Source organism: Tiliqua scincoides, chromosome 9 (genome assembly GCF_035046505.1).
Source record: "Tiliqua scincoides isolate rTilSci1 chromosome 9, rTilSci1.hap2, whole genome shotgun sequence".
In the NCBI taxonomy this organism is placed as follows: Eukaryota; Metazoa; Chordata; class Lepidosauria; order Squamata; family Scincidae; genus Tiliqua; species Tiliqua scincoides.
The window spans coordinates 35,391,026-35,400,947 of record NC_089829.1 but is presented as its reverse complement, the minus strand read 5'-3'; the positions used below and the strand labels follow the sequence as shown (position 1 = coordinate 35,400,947).

The 9,922-nt window shown below is 44.1% G+C and overlaps 1 protein-coding gene across 10 annotated transcripts in view; it reads right to left on the bottom strand.

The window, feature by feature from the left end:
* Positions 1-9,922, bottom strand: part of ZNF536 (zinc finger protein 536) — a 551,190-nt gene that overhangs the window by 164,303 nt on the left and 376,965 nt on the right. The gene's annotated exons all lie outside the window — the stretch shown is intronic.

The window sequence follows — 9,922 nt, the reverse complement described above, 5'->3', positions numbered from 1 at the left end:
TGGAGCTCTGACTACTGAGCTGAGCCTCCAACCACTGCTTGCCATGTTGTGATGCTGGTCTCACTACCAGACAGAAGGAATCTAGGGGTCCCACGAGTACCACCAGATACCACCTTGAGTACTACTAATTGAGAAACACTGTTCTAGCCCATCATTCTACTCTTCTTTGCCCTCTACCACTTTCCCTTCCAGTCTGTCCTCTTTCTTTTTTTCAACTGTGAGTGAAAAACTGCGAGCAGGTAGTCATGCACTTCCATGTTGCTGAGAGAAGTAACAGTGGCAGGCAGCATTTGGGACCCTGCCTCAGGAACCTGGAAATCTTAACCACCCCTGAAAAGAATCCAGCCTCCTCTGTGGCAAGAGATGGTAGAACTGCTTCCTCCCCCTCCATGGAGTTCTCTACCTGCTCTATTTTGTTCTCAAGGTAGTGTGACATAGTGTAGGGGAGATCTGACCACAAAATGCACCAACTAAACAGCCCCCAGCATGAGTAGCAGCACTGCAGCTGGTCCGTCCTGCTGCACCAGGATATCACAACATCTATTCACAGCGAGGGCAATACTATCTGTCCTGACAATGAATGGACAAACATTTTTGTCCTTTTTGAACAGCCCCATCTCAAACAATTTCCCAAGGGACAGCAGTTTTTCACAGGTGATGAAAGCTTTCACAAAACACCACTCCCATCAGTTTCAGACCTAGTTCTGATAAGATCAGTGACATTTCTCAGGAGTTCTTTATAAAAAAAAAGGTTGAGGGCTGCTGAAGCCTATCAACAGCCAAGTTGAGGCAGGTTTTGGAAGTTCTGTCTGAACACTGGACAAAATTTTTAAGGACACTTTAAAAGCATCAATACTACTAGTGCAGTTCTGGGGTAGGGGCTCCTGGGGAGCCCAAAACATTTCTCTTGAGCAGCCTCACTGGATGTGATATGCTTCACATTCAGAAATGTTCTCACCTTACATTTTGTATATAGCACACATACAGAAGGACAAAATACTCACCTCTACTTAAGAATGGTGCGTACAGATTTACATTGGCACAGATCTAGGCAAAACTGAATCATTTAGCTAGGAAATAGGTGAGAAGCAGTGAGAGAGGATGCCTGGATGCAGTTCAGGTGGGCCCAAAAGAAATGAGGACCAGGGCCACCAAGAGGAATTTTATCAGGAGAGACAACGTTTCGTTTGGGTCCCTTCCCAAAGGGGGAGGAATGAAACAGAGCTGGGGAGGGTGGTGACAAGGGTGGGCAGAACAGGGGTGGGGAGGGGGCAAATCAAGGCAGAGGGAGGGTAGCAACAACCAGAAAAGCTTTTGGAAACCAGGTCTACTAGGCTTTCCAATGTGGAGCCCAGTTTCACCTGCCCATGTAGTGTCAGCAGCTTGATACAGTAATATGGAAAACCAAACACACTACTAAGTCTTTCTAAAATCTTTTAAATATAGAAAGCCATTACAGAAAATTAGTAACATTGCATTTAGGCTCACACTGGAATGGAAAGTGTCCTTTTTGCACCAAAACCTACTACTGCAGCAGCTATAACCCCACAGCTGTGTCCCTGAGCTCCTATACATGCCTTCATGGCAAGCAGATCCACAAGCCAAAGAGCTACTGTAGCAGGCCAGTTTCCTTCCAGACTTGACAGTGTTCAGGAGTGTCATGTATGCATACCGTGGCCCAGCACATATGGCCTTCAGTAGCAGCAGCAGCCACACATCCAGAATGCCCCACACGGGGAGTGAATCCAGGTGAGATCAGAAAATATAATATCCCAACAAATTTCTGGGCCTCCTTTGTCAGGGGTCAAGCCCTTGCCCAACCCCTGCCTTACCTGGCTGCCTTACCTGGCCACAGAGCTGACACCACCTCACGAGCTGACCAGGCAAGACACAGGGCAGCTGGTTGGGAGAGCCAGTCCCCCTCCCCAGCTCACTTGACTGGCATAGTGCACCAGGCAGAATCACAATTAACCCCCAGAGAGGAGCAAAGCAGGCTAGGATTGGGGCCCCTTTAAGCGTAGAGAGGGAGGAAGAGGAGGAGCCGAGGGTGTGGCTGGGGAGGATAAAAGCAGGGAAGACTGTGCTGAGACAGGCACAGGAGAGGGAGGGCGGCAGCAGCAGCTTCCTGAAGACCAAGGGCATCAGGTTCTGCCTCCAGGGAGGAGGACAAGAGTGTCGTGAACTCCCTCTCCCTGGCTTGGTCTGAGGCTTCCCCTGCAGGGAACCCCAGGAAGGTGGATGAGACCAACCAGCTGACCCTTGGCACCCTGCCAGGTGACCCCCAGAGACCCTCTTCATGGGGCACCCCTCACATCCCTCATTGGCTCCTGGGTCTCTTTTTTGCCCCAAGCCCAGGTACAAATTACCCCCTTTTCATGGGCCCTGTTGAGAACCCGATCCTCTTTCAAGTCCTGCGTCTGGGTATTTTAACATTCATTATTCAAATGTGTGTATGCTCAGAATGTGTGCATTTTGTATTAAGGTATCATATTCCTGACAGTTATTTATGATCCCACCCTGTCATTTTTCTGATGAGTGCTCCTTTAAGATAATACAGGGAACAGGAAATAAACTATAAAGGAACTGCTGCATTCTTCAATGATTATTAAATAGCCATGCAAATTGTGTGTAATGTGTTGGCACCAGCTCCTGCCATCCTAAAACTTTTTTGTGAAATTAGTTAATTAGCTCCCCCCCCCACAAAAATAGCTAATTTTATGCATAAGAATGAAGTAGTCTATGGGATATCGAGCTATTTCTAGCCTGCAGGGGGTTCTTTGTATATTTGGGACAAAAGTGGGTTGATCAAGAAGCCATTCCCAATTAATCCAGCAGCTCATTTATCTCATATTAAACATACAGATTTTATAGGAAGGATTTCAAAAAGTAGGTTCAGAATCAATGCATCTGTATAAAAATAGAAGCGCAACAGTTGGATGTGAGCACATGCCTTGCATGTAGCTAAAAATTTTGATCCAAGGTATGCGGCCTTTGTCTAGAGTAGAGAACCAGGAGAGTTTGTGGTTTAAATTAATGCCTCTGATAATGCAAATAGTCTGTTGAAGGAAGGAACGGCCCATGTTGACACTCCCTCTTCTCACATCCTACATAGACAATGCTATTCAATTACAGAATCGTTTTGCTGGTAAATAGTGAAAAGCAGGGAGAAGGGGGTGCCTGGATGCAGTTCAGGTAGTCCCTTCCATGAAATGAATTTTACATGAAGTGAAACCGGGAGAGAATTTCAGGGTTCCTCCCAGACACCTGACAGTTCTCAGGGGAAACCAACCAAGTTTCTAGGAGACAAGTGAAACATCTCAGGGGGGATGCGCACATCCCTTGGGTTTGGACTGGTGAAAGATGAAGAGAATTGTAGAAAAAAAATCTGAGCCTTTTCAAGACAAGACCAATGTTGCTATAACCAAAATTTCTTTGGGGATTCTGCATATCAGAAGCAAAATCCTCTGATAGTACCAACACAACTGGACGAAAGATGGTCAGGTGTCTTTCTTGGTCATCATCGCAAAAGCACCATAAGCTTTAGGACACCAGTTGTCCTACTCTCGGGTTGGCAAATACTGCTGCACCTCCTAGATGTGCTGGTTACGTTGGATATGCCTGCCAACAGGATAGATTTGGTATCTGCACACCAGTGAATTTCCCTGGTTTGAGGCACGCACATTTCGCCTGATTTAAAAGATACACTTAAATCTGCTTTCCAAACAATTATGCTGTTTAACCCAGGGCACCTGCTATCTTTGCCTTTGGTAAATCGCTAGTACTATTACTGTAGTAATCAATATACATGACATTTTACACACAACAAAATGACAGATCCCTGTCACTGCAATCTACATACTGTGACGCAAGGGAGACAACAGAGGAACGTGGGATGGAGGCAGAGACAGGCAGGAAAATTTTCTGTTCCGTGTATTTAAGCTAGTTTACAGGAGGGAACGGAGACTAAAGAGTGAAGTCAAAGGCTTCAAAATCTTTATACATTGAAAATGAGATATCTTTAATAGGTCAATTGATAAAATTACTAAAGGAGATCAGTTATAGGTGGCATTACTGGAATGTATAACACTTTTTTTATAACACTCTTGTTATTCTCTTTATTATTGCACTCTTTGGCTTGGGTGTAATTATTACAGTAAAGAAAAAAAGGCTAGAATCCATAAAACCACTCAAAAGTTTTTGGAGCAGAAAAGTACAACTGCCTGCACTCAGCTTTCTACTAATGGGAACTGCTTATTCACACCTGGAGCTGTGTCAATGAGAGTGGCACATTCTGGCTAGCACAGGGCTAATTGCTTGCTAGCAGGAAATGCTTTGAGAGAGGAAACAGCAGGCAAGGCAATCTATGTGAGATGCCTTCTTCAACAAGAAGCCTGTAGTTCCCAGGGCTGAGTCATAATCTGGCTGGTTTTCCTAAGAGTAGCTCCCATCATTTCCTATCTCTGTCATATGTAAGGAGTGACGGTCACTGTGGCCAATAACATAGCAGACTGGCAAGTGAGTTGAGTAAGGATTGATGAGGAAGGTACTGTGAATGCATCTACATTAAAACAGTGTTATAATTACCTCCTATAGCACTGTTTCACATAGCACTCTGTTTTCCAGAAACATATCCACAGCATTATAGGAGGCTATATTTATATATTTATTTCTGTGCTCTCTCTTCTGCCCAGTGTTAACTTATTTGTTTAACAAATTAGTCCTGAAATCCAGTGCTATAATTAACTGGTTAAAATGTTTTTGGTTTTCTTTTTTTTTTTTAAGGAAACATTTCATAAACAAAGGGGGGGAAGGTCTAATTAATGATATGTTTCAAAGTATAGGGGTCTTAATCCAATTCTAAGCACTTAACTCCGAACTACAGAGCAAGACAGATGAAATTATGTTCTGACTACATACAATGAATAAGCCCAATGGGAACCCCTGTATATAGTTATCAGTGGCAGTTAAATCTGCTTAGGAAAGCAACAAGTCTTTTGTTCCTTTGACAACAGTTATTACAATTAATTCATTTTGTGATTGGTACTTGCGCTGAGTGACAAGGTGTTATTTTACCTCTGTAAAAGTTAAAATGGTAATACCTACATACGAAATAACACAGCAAGCTTGCTATCACTCACAAAAGAACAGAAAGGCACCACTCTAAGAGTGCCTTTCCAATCCCCATACCTAGATTCCCCAGATGTTAGTCTGGATTTGAAGCTCTTTTGCTCTATATAAACTCTTTGCAAAAGTTTTGAAAGACAGAGCAAAGGTGGGGAGGATATGATGGCAGGGCAACAGCTGAGGAAGCCAAAAGAAGAATAAAGGAGAAGACACTGCGATGATCACAGGATCAGCAGTATGAATTGCAATATACTAACAGTTCAATCCTATGCATGTCTACTCAGAAGTAACTTACATTATTTTCAGTGGGGCTTATTCCCAGGAAAATTTGTGTATGACAGCAGCCTTAAGGTATCCTAAGAAACTGAGTAAAGGCTAAGGTCGAAATTGTATGCATACTTACCTGAGACTAAGGTAAGTACTCCAATAAACTCAATGGGACTGAGTAGATAAGCATAGGTTGCACTGCACATCTCATTGGAAATAAGGGGTTTTATTTTCACAACAGGTAGCCCAATCCTGAGCTGCTCAGGGCACCCAGTCTTGGTGGCACCGAGGAGGGCTGTCGCCGAATCCAGCGCATCCCATGCTACCACAGGAGGCACCTCAGGAGAAGGGGATGTTTGTCCCCTTCCCGCGAGTAAGATAAGCAGCCCCACAATGGGGCTACTCACTTTACCACCAACCAAAAGGTCGGCGGTAAGGAAAGAGCGCTCGTGTAGGACGCAGAGCCCTCCCCGAGCGCCTTGGATCCTGCGGAGTGCAGCTCCACTGATCCTCCTCCCTCCCATCCCTGGCACTCCTCCCTCCGCCCTCTCTCCACCCCCCGCCGGCCTTCCCCCTCCCTGGAACGCCCCGTCCCTGTCCCCACCTACTGTACCACTGGTAAGTGGTCTGGGAGACCGCTGAGCTGCGGGAGCTGAGCACCAGCCGGCGCTGGGCTAGCACGGGCAGGAGCTAGCCGGTGTCTTACGGCATGTTTGCAACTGTGCTTGGCGGCATAGAGGCGTGCCGCCGAGCTCAGGATTGTGCTCTAGCTAGTCTCACTAATTTCAGTGGTGTTTATCACGACTAACTTTCTTAGGATACAACCTTACAGCACACCTTTATGTAAATCAACTCAGAAATAAGTCCCATTGAGTTCATTAGGACCTGCTCCTGGATAAATATGAGGTAGCCTGACAGCACAGTCCAAGGCACATATACGCAGAAGTAAGCTCCTTTGTGTTCAATAGGTAGAGGTGTTTGAAAACTGTGCTGTTTTACTCAGAAGTAAACCCATTGTGTTCAGTAACGGCTCAAGCCTGGACCACATGTCTACTTGTCCCCTTCCCCTGGGGTAAGGAAAGTAGCCCTGCAATGAAGCTACTCGATTCTGTGTGCTGCTCAACACAGAGCAGGTCCCTCCTCCCTCCCCGTTTCATCCCCTGGCATGCTTCCTCCCCCCCACCCCCACCTCCACACACCCCAGAAGCATCCTCCCCGCCTCCCTCCACACCCATACCTACCTCTCCACTGCCCCGCGGTTTGGGCAACTGCTGAGCAGCTGAGCACTGGCATTCCACCGGTGCTAGTCCAGTGCTGTCTGGCACTGTGCTAGCTCTGGCACTGGGCTTGTGCTGAGGACCCACAAACATGCTTAATAGCACGCTTGCCAGCGGAGAGCCAGCGTGTACTGTTTAGGATTGGGCCCTAAGCTCCTATCTTACTCACTGGAAACAAACACCTCTATCAACAGGGCTTACTCCCAGGAAAGTGGGTTTATCATTGCAGCCTTGGTATCTTACCTGAAATTCACTGCTTTTAGAGAAAGTTGCTCAGCATATGCTGCAAGTGTAGCATGTGCTGGGCACTGTTTTCAGTAGAGAAAACTGGTTGTATGAGCATACATACATAGAGCAAGTTGAATGCACTGGAGTCTGCATTTCACTTTTAACAGCACCTAAAATTCCATCAGAAAATGTCAAAAAGCAGGAAGCTAAAACAATCTGTAGGCTATGTTCTTGGTGAACAGTTTTCTAGAAAATATGCTTGGGTGAGAAGAGGTGTAAGTTGAGCATTCTGACTCCAGGCCTGCTCTAGTAATATGTAAACTGGTCACTTGCAACACCTGGCAGCCTTAGTTGGGTGTATATTCCCAGCCACGTTATAAGATGTGTTGACACAGTTCCATGGGTTTAGAATGAATAAGCATTGTAAAATGGATGTGAGTGGGTTTCTACTTCAACGCTGCCTCCGTGAGTGTGCCTCCTGCTTCTGCACATATATCTTCTGCAGGATTCGGTCACACAAAGTGTCTAGGATCAATGCCTCCGGATGATTCCACGCTATACATGCAATTCTTTCATCCCGTATAAGATGTAGATATGCTCAATAAACACTTCAAAAATAAGGGGCAAGATGGATCCGAGGGACCTCATTTCATACAATGGAGAAGTCATGTTGCATGGAAAAGGGATGTGAAAATACAATTCACTTTCTCCCTAGTTTGTAACACATCTGCCTGCTCAATACAGGGAGAAAAGTCCATAACAGCATTTGTCTCTAAATTGTTTTGAAGTTCAAAAATGTTTCACTGACAGTTTATATTGATCTGTAAAGGATATATGTTTTAGGAAACAATACTTAAATTGAGAGATTTGTGTCAATGGAGGCATAAACAAATGGGTAACTGAACATTTCAAAAATAGAATTTCCTGTTTTCATCCTTCAAAACTCCGATATTTGGCTCTTTGGTCACTGCTTGGGTTTCATTGGTACACGTACTGAACTGCAAAGCACTGTGGGCAAGTAAGATGATAAAAAACCAAAAAAGCACACCCTCTGAATATTGTCAGGATAGTCAGATTCCTGCAGTGTTCGCAAATGACAAATAATCATTAACAGGCTACTTCTGAATATATCTACTTTTATTCTCCATTAAGCCTTGCTAACCCATCGACTTTGGAGAGAATCATTATAAATCCCCATTTTGAATTTTTTTTATTAGTCGTATTTATCACCTTCCCAAAATCAATTCTGCATTTTTAAATTAAAACAAATGACTATTTGCACTGAAATCAATATTAGTATACATGCCACTTTTAAAAGGAGGGGAAAAAGACAGAGAATATGCATGTAAGTATGTATGTATGTGTTTTAAAAAAAAAAGAAATCGAATTCCAGAAAATATCCTTCTCTGGCTGCATCAGTCCAATTTCAATATAATTCAATATTTAATAAATAGAACCCTCTGTGTCTTTGCAGGGAAACATCATAAAAAATGCAAAAGGTTTCATGGTCGCCAATAAACTTGTAGGAAACAAAGTGTTTCCATATCCCCTCCATAAATACTGCAGCCCCCGTGCTGTTTGTGGTATTTTTTTCCCCTTTCCATGAATGAGATTTTGCTTGCTCTGATTATGTATAAGAAAAGAGGTATGCATATTTAATGGCTTTAGTAACAGAATACTACCTACAACCCCCGGAAGAGGGGAAGAAAAGAGGGGAAAAAAACTTTGTCTCTTTAAACTTTGGTGGCTTGATGTTTTTAAAAGGGCACAACAAGAGAAACCTTATATAATACCTAATTTGTACATCTGCGGTTTCCCTCTGACTCGTGTAGGCACCATATGTTTTTAATTATCATAATAGCCTTAAAGAACCTGTTCAATGGAAAACACACATGATCCTTTTTATTGCTGGTTTGTAATTTAAACAGTTTTAACAGAAAAGGTCTGGCTGGAAGGGAGCGACAGGCACAAAGGTCTAAGAACCCTGTTATTGACCTCTGAAAGTGGGAGTTGGGGATCCCACCCACGGAGGTGGGACTTAGTTCTCCCTTCCCTGACAGAGGTAATTGGTCGCATGTGAAATGTCTCTTCAGGACCTCCAAAGGCATAATCTCCCATCTCAAATGACTCAACATTTCAGCAGAGGCTGACACAATAGGACTAAGGTCTATAAATATTATCAGGCAACTGATGTATGCTTTCTTCTGAAAACTACGTGACGGATGCTATAACCGAGCCTGTGTGAAAATCAGAAGCTACACATTCCATCCATTCTCATTAGCTGTTGCCCTTTCATTTATCACTAGGGCTGATTTTTTAAAAATCTTCTTGTCCTTTAAACATATACAAGACCCTTGTGCGTTTGCTCCTCTAGATCACTGCAAATGGTCAGATATATTATTGAGGGGCTGAAATTTAATTTAACAAGCTCAGTTCATCCCTGATTCCAGGACATCTTAACACACAATCAGTCCCATAATGCTATTTATTATCATTCAAGCGGCAGGCTTTGACAACGGAGAGCACCCACAACTTCACTTTGCCTGCACCGATAACTCAGACATGAAACCCACTGGCATGAAAGAAAGAGACACTCACAGTCTTATGAGCAGCACAGAAATGGCAAATAAGGAGGCACTGAACAAACATTCGGGAGCAGAAAATACCAAACGCTGTTGTTCTGTGCAAGTCAGAAATGGTTTAAGTTGTCATATTCCACAACCTCCATTCACCTAATTAGAAAATTTGGGAGAGGTTTGAAATAAATTGTTGTGATGAAATGTTTATACCAGAAAAGTGAACTTGGTTAAAGTTTAGAGAAATCAATCAACAAAGCAATTCTATCAGACTGAGAGCCCAATCCTGAGCTTGATGCACCAGCTTACTGCTGGCATGCACCTTGCAAACGTGCCATAAAGCACGTTTGTGAGGGTTAGTGCCGACTGAGCGCTGGAGCTGGCCCAGTATGAGCTGGTCCCAGTCCCGCTTCCCTCCCTCCCCGCTCCCTCCCCCCGGCACGCCTCCCC